Source organism: Pogonomyrmex barbatus, unplaced genomic scaffold (assembly GCF_055798465.1).
Source record: "Pogonomyrmex barbatus isolate J1 unplaced genomic scaffold, ASM5579846v1 scaffold17, whole genome shotgun sequence".
Classification (NCBI taxonomy): domain Eukaryota; kingdom Metazoa; phylum Arthropoda; class Insecta; order Hymenoptera; family Formicidae; genus Pogonomyrmex; species Pogonomyrmex barbatus.
The window spans coordinates 4,084,920-4,092,875 of record NW_028297113.1 but is presented as its reverse complement, the minus strand read 5'-3'; positions in this window follow the sequence as shown (position 1 = coordinate 4,092,875).

Below are 7,956 nucleotides of genomic sequence, written 5' to 3'. Positions count from 1 at the left end.
CCCTCCCTTCAAAATCTTTTCCCCCCATGCACGTTGTGCCCCTCCATCTCCATCCTGTTTCCGATCGTTCACTTGATTTCTGCACGGGCGATCGTTTGATTTTGCCCGTCTCACGAGTCAGACGAGCGGTTTCCTTATAACGTATCAATTCGAGTTTTCCTTTTGACAAGACGCTCGGTTTTCTCGACGAGTGGCGAATTCAGGACGTACGGATAAAGATTGCTGAATGATCTTCACGTCGTGAATTTTGCGTCGTTGAGTAGACTTTAATGAAATTTAATATCAATTATATCGTGTGTAATTTTGACAGACATATCTTCGCGTCGAAGAAGTTTTCCATTTTAAGACAAATGTCTTCGTTATTGTCTAGAAAGCATTTGCATTTGCTTTATTTTCGCTTTTATTCGCATGTATGAAGAAAATGTAAAATATTTGGCAGAAATGTTGATTTTAATTTGAATCGTAATAAATTTCAAATAAGATTAATGAATATTTTTGAAATTGACTTTAAATATAATTTTGAATTTTTGGAATGAGGTAAGTGTATTAGATCAATTTTTTTCACCCATTTGATTGATAACTAAGGGGGATTATTGCATTAGATGATAATTGCTGGATTTCCTTATCTTTACGTAATTATTTCGCTCTACTTTTCTTGACGATAGATAACATTGATGTTGAAGTATTTTGTTTCTTCATATTAAACTTTCACACATATTATCACACTTATTATTTGATCTGAAAAAAATAAGATATAAAAATAAGATATTTCAGCTTGGTTTTTTTCCAAGACTATATTCTATATTTATAATATTCAATATTTACAATTATTTATTATTACAATGTTCTATATTTACAATTTTCTTTTGATGTTCGTAATATTAATAAATTAAAAATTTTACATTTCATCCCGTTAAAATAATTAATGTTTGAAAAAGCATTACAACTTAAAAAAAAAAAATGACAATTTAATATTATCAATTTCTGGATAAACAATATTCCATAATAGTAATAATACATCGAAATTCCGAACGTTTACATTCTCTCTGTATTTAATATAAAGGCAATCTAAGTTAAATGAAATGAAACCAGCGTGTCTTTCATTCGTAGCAATTGCAATAAGTTAATTCAAGGGATGAAATATCTTGAGTTATTAATACGTATTGAACTATTCGCGTGTATGCATGTTATGTGCAATGACAACATGACAAAGCAACAAGCCAGGGGATTAATCGATGTTTATTGAATTCAATTGAGTCCACTGCACGTTCGTCAAATTACAGCCAATAAGAATCATTAAAAATTGATGGTTACATTCGCCGACGCATCAATGATAAGAAAACGAGAGTGCTTGTAAATAATTATTGAGATGATTCTAAGCCCTTATCCAATATTTTACAGATATCAGTTTCATTTTTTCTCAAAAAATCACAAGACTTTGAAAATATAATATTATACTTAATAGTGTTAAAATCTATACTAACATAATAAAGAGACAGCGTTTGTTTGTTTGAACACAAAAATCTTGAAAACTATGTAAGTAGTGCTAGTAAATCATATTTTCATTCTCTCAAGTTTTAGAGATAGAGAAAAAAGTTTTTATTTTACGTCAAATTTTGAAATTTTCGTTGCAAACATTTTGATTCAATCTTAAAATAGAAAAAAATTGGTGTGAACATCTTCGAATAAAATATTACTTATTATTATATACAATTAATGCTATCGAAATATTGTATTAAGCTGTATATGTATTAAGCGCCATATATCGCCATGCTTAAGACGAAATTTCGATTCGATGAGTATATCACCGTAGCATATGAATACGGGGCCCATTAACGCGGCCGATGATGGAAACTGAACAACGGATCACCTTGACACTGACTTGGCAAGAGGACTAATTCTGTCTGAGCGAGAGGGACCAGATTGTGTGTTTATCGCGCAATAAGTCACACGTGAGCGATATGCCGAACAATGACGGCGGGATATTCGCGATGCACGTGGTGCCGTGATGTCACGGAATGACGAAGCGAATGTACGGAATGACGTACCTCACGGCACATTGCACGAGTTCTTCCCCCGCACGCTTAGATCCTCCAGATCGTCCGGATTACACGCGATTGACACGAATTCCACGAGCGCGATGAATGGCCGACGACGCGGCCTTGCTTTCCACGATCTTGCCTTCGTCACGAATGATTTCGCCCGATTTCGAGGAGACGGCAATTGCAGAATACGAATCGGGTTGCGAGAGTGAACCAATTGTACATTTAGACGTAGACCATTGTTGGCTGTATTGCAAATATAGTCCGATTCTGATTTAGCTGAATTAATACTAATTCGCGATATCAAGTGATTGTTCCGTTATTTATAGATATAAATTCGATTACGACAAATAAAAAATTATAAGACACCTATAAGATCCTATCTGCCGAGCGATGCTATCTATTTTTTTTTTTTTTTATTATTTTTAACATTAATTCAATTTGCTAAAATTGAAATTCTATATCAAGATAATATTTTTTACTAATAATTTTTTTTGGCATGTAGTAAGCGAGACGAATGCGATATGACAAAGAGTCTAAATATAGTCTATTTAAAACGTGATAAAAAGTCTTACGCGATTAGTATGATATTCCAGTCATGAATATGTTTTTAGCAAAAGCTATTTTTAGAAATATGCAAATTAGAGCCTCTTTACCTACTATACTTAACACGCTTCTTGTAGAATTGTAAAACAAGAAATACTTCGGTGTAAACGTGTTTCTTTGAGAAATCTTCCAATGTGTGCAATTTTTCCTCGGAATATTTGTATACTTAACAGTGCTTATAAAATGAAGTGAAAGTTTTCTGTGTACAGGTTAACTGTACATTTGACGAGGGACGCGTTAATTGCGTCATCGTTAGAGAACGCAAGTTATATGTATATAGCATATCCTACTAACAGAATCTAGGACGGTCCAGCTCGAAAATAGTCCTTATTTGAGAATTTCAAATAAATTCGATCTAAATTATTCGGCTAAATGCATTTGCAATTTAATGGGCGATATTGATACGATTATGCATGCACGAAGATATAAGTTAACTCGTAAAGGTAGTAGGTAAAGGTTCAAGCGGTGTACGAGTAATTTATTGAATATTTGTGTTCTTTTTATATTATTTTATTCGGAACGGAATTTAATTTTTCGCATTTGTACTCGTTGTTTCTCTTTCTTAATTATCGCGCCGTTTGAACTTCCCGATTTAAAATGATGCCGCGATCGGGCTGAATCGCGTGATACCTCGTATATTTAAAAATGTATGAATTCGGAATTATACCGTATGTCATAAATGATACACAAAATGATAATATCACGTGTCAGCCAAGTAAATATAATTTCCGAACAACGTTGGAAAATATTCGATCAAATGTTAAGCACTTTCGGCGGGGGATTTGTCAGCGTTTGTTATAAATAATGCTTCGGTAGAGCTCGTTCTACGTCGAGTTAACGTATAGCTTCATTAACGGATTATACCGTACCATAATTAGCTATTGCAAATTTGATTCGATAACGTAATCTCTCTCTCTCTCTCTCTCTCTCTCTCTCTCTCTCTCTCTCTCTCTTTCTGTCTCTCCACCTCTCGGTCGGTGATCATTTTATCATTACAGTGTCGGAAAAACGAATCACGTCAAAAAGTGGATTGTGAACAGTCTACTTGTTTTATGATCGTATTATCCATATGTTCACGTAAATAGGCTGCTTTGTGAAAAAAAAAAAGTCATACCACAGACTTATTTACGCTATTAGTATTTGTGTTTTTTTCGCCAATTACCTATTGAATCGTCTAGACTTCATATTACCCATAAATACGTCAGAAAAATTAAACGGTATTAAATTTTTCGATAAGAGTTTCGAAGTTACGTATTGTGCTCATTTTACTCATTCCATTCCATTTGCTACAATATGTGAAACGAACAATAAATATCTATCGCTTTAATTGGCATCAGAACGTTTGAACGGTCGGATTTTAATAAACACTTTTGAGAAACGCCCGAATCTTATTATTATCGTTAAACAAATCTGACGTACCGAGAACAAACGGTCAGTGAAAGGCGCGTGTACAAAGGACTTCACGTATGACGAGATAATAAAAAGGCTGCGATAAAAGTCGTTTTAATTAAGCGAGCAGATATATTTCTCTTCTGTCTGTTGAGCACTTCGCTTAATTTTCTGCACGACGATGCAAACGCGAATACCGGTTTGTTCTGCGAGATGTTTAGCGAACTGGCCTTCTTCCTTTTGCCTTGCTGGTCGACTTCTATTTTTATACATCGCGCATACTCCGTCTTTGTGTCTTTGTGACTACGCAACTTGCGTTACACGCTCGTGAAACTGCTGGGTTGTTATGCAATGTAAAAGGGTCTCGTGTATGTCGGGGACAAACACATAATTTATAAACGTAACATGTAATCGACATGTGGGAGATAAAAGCGAATTGTATGATAAGGAAATATGAGCGTATTTAAAAAAGTGAATCAAATCGTGTATTGTGGCTTGAGATAGTCAGATTTTTTTTTTATTGAACATTAGGAAGATATTGTCAATGGACGAGTATAATTGTAATGTAGCACTCGTATACGATAGAATAGAAGTTACCGAAAGGATATTGAAATGGAAAAATTGTTAAGTTGAAAGCCAAAAGTAATGAGCTCGTTTTTGTGATTCATGTTTAATCTACTGTTTCATCGTCAGCTTCATCACTTAGGACGCCAGCTGCCCGATAAAAATTCCAATTCCTTGAAAGTCGATACCATATTTTCCAGATTGAGATAAATTATGACATCATGGATGACTACGGGGTTGTAATATTGCAGCTGCTCCGCTGATACGAAAGAAAAATCGTGCTTCCTGATAGTTCCTAAGTGATTAAATGGCAACATGTTTTCGCTTAAATTGCGCAAGGACGGACGCAAGTAAAAACTAGAACAATGATTAATATTATAGCCATATTATATTATTCTGATATTAATAAGTGCAACAGCCCACATTAGCGCTCTGAATATGTTATTTATTATACTGATTATTTTCTTTTAGAAAAACATTGTGTTAGATTGAAAAATATGTATGTATATAATCATCTGATTTTTGACAATCTTTCAATCTCAAAGTTTTAACTTAAATAAAAGACTTTTTTTTACTAGAGAACGAACTTCATTCTTGAACCTATTATATGCGCAAACAGCAGGTGCTCACGAGAGATGCACTAAAAATTCTCATTTCTACTTTTCGATGAAAAGTTTAAACCTCGACTGCACGAATACCGAAATTCGTCACGATAACAGCGATTCGTCGTAAATTGCATTATTATATGGCATGCTGTAATACGCCTTTTCGATGCACTGACGTAAAGAGGGAAGGAGAGACAGAGAGAGAGAGAGAGAGAGAGAGAGAGAGAGAGAGAGAGAGAGAGAGAGAGAGAGAGAGAAGAGAGAAAGAGCCTGATTTCTTGTAGCCCATAAATGGTCAGATTGCAGTGCTTGGAAACAAAAAGAAGACCACGATAGGAAAAAAAAGTAGAGGGTTTAACATTGCACCGTTCGTTACCGGAAACTTGGAATCGAGTCTTGAAACGGGTTCGGCACGTCTCGTCTGCCAACATGGAGTGCTTCTCGTTTACGTATATAATTTGCTCCTCTCCTGCCTCTTGAGGAAAAATGACCTCCACGCAAAGATTATAATTATTAAAGGGCATCTGTTTTCGCTTAGCTGAACGTCCCTCGACCCTGTGACTTCATAAAAATAACACGAGCGAAAATTAACTTCAAAACAGAAACAGTTCACTTCTAATTAATTGTTTTCGTATATTTTCGCAAAAAGCCAGTTATAATTATTATACTTACTGTATAATTCAATGGAGTGTTACTAAACTTCTTGTATAAACTTAGAAATTAGTTTCCTTGTTAAATAGAAACAAAAGAAAATAAATAGTTTAAATAAACATTTGCTGGCAACATCTTTATGTAGATTCTTTCACTTTAATGTAAAGAAACAAACTCGTTTCCGACGAGTTATCGCCTAAGTATTTCGGTCTAAATCTTCCGTACCACTCGAAGAAGACCGAGTGATATCCAAAGAACGTTGATGCGCCGAAAGAAGAAACCTTGAGAACCCTTAATTAATCTCTTAAATTAACATCGAACGTTTTAGAGGATCGGAAGTAATAACGAGTCGATTACGATGAGTTCGTTTTCGAACGTCCGTACGGCAATTTTCAATAATTGCTTTGATCGAATAAACTTTTTCCTCCCCCTCTTCCTCCTCCCTCTCCGCCGTCGCCGTCTGCTCCTTCCACGCGACGCCCGACCACTTCAGCTTACTTCCATAATCGTTCTTGAAGATCCTTTAAACAAGCTTCGTACTGAGCTTATGGCGCAAAGTGTTGAAACTAGATTTCGCCGGCGATACTTCGTTAGGGAAAGACTTCAGCGGCGATGCCGCCCGCAACAATATACACTTTCGGCCGCGCAAAGTCCGCGTTAAATCAACGTCGGTGCGCAGTTAAGTGCAACTTCGGCCGTTTATAATCATTTTACGGCTCCTTTTGTAGATTTATGGCGACTCCTTAAAAGTGAGCCGTACAACTGCTCGCACGTGCATTAGCGTTATTGCGATATTGAAGAAGCACCTGGACAATTCCGACCGTACTAAGGTATCACACTGAGTGCGAATATCAGAGTAGAACTCTGCATGTGCATTGAATAAAATCATTGTTATTGTTTAGTTATGAATTAGCTCAAAGTACTTACGAACGGAACCGTGAAGCGCGCTCCTGATAATTAACAGATCGCAAGATAAAACGCAAGAAAAGAATTCGTTCCAAGGCCTCACCGTCACCGATGTTAATGAAGCTGTTAATTGCTCGTTACTGTTCGAAGGGTAGCGATTCATGCAACGAAAGAAAATCAATTGCTATAAATAAAATTAAATGAGGACACTGCAGCATTGACATTCTGACTTGTCGTTTGATGTTTAATGCTTTAACACGATTTCTTTTGATTATATACAATACTTTATAAATTTTTTTGCACGATCTACAGAGCTCAATATATTGAGGATTGTTTTTGTAAAATTTATGACTGCAATTTTCGAAATTAAATGAATTTATATATTGTAAATTCATTGTGCCATTAAATTGTTATAAAAAATGAAAACGTTATCCATTGTGATATTAAAAATCTGTATTACGTGTATTACCTAAATATAAAATTTTTAATTTCGTCGATATTAAAATTTTGTAAAAGCGATTCATAATTTTACAATCTAGAAATTTTAAGCTAAAATCTTTGATAGCAATGTGCTCGCAAGAGGAAAATTCATTCAACGATCAAACAATACAAATGGCGATGAACAGATCATTGCGATGAGAGTACAGTCAAATTACTTAGGTAGAAAATAGACAAGCTGATAGGATAAACTGTTGTCGCCTAGTCGTAAGAATAACAAACAAATTATTTCGTTCTATTTATAGCTTCATCTTTTATCGCGTTTAAATTTCATTTATTTATACAGATACTTACAGTCTGTAAATCACACGAAGAAAAAAGATCACTAAAAATTTGATGTCGCCTGGAATTTGCAAGGCAAGAAAATTTTGGGAAATCTTTTGTAAATCATATTTCTTTGGAAATATATCGGTCGTGAGCGGGCCTGAAATGTAATACTGTATTATATACATATTATGCGTCTTAAGCAATGAAATATGGTCCTTGGGCAGTGCATCCAGCACGATAACGGCGCCCGGAGAGATTTATGGTGGGCGTAATGCGTGATTAAAAAAATGTCTAGTCACCGACCGCTGCATGTCGCGTCACGTCGTGTCGTGTCGCGTCGTCTGATTCGACCGGATAGAGACGGCTGTCTGTCACGCGATCTCAATTGTTCTACGCAGGATGCTAGCGTGTTAGATAATAGAATATAT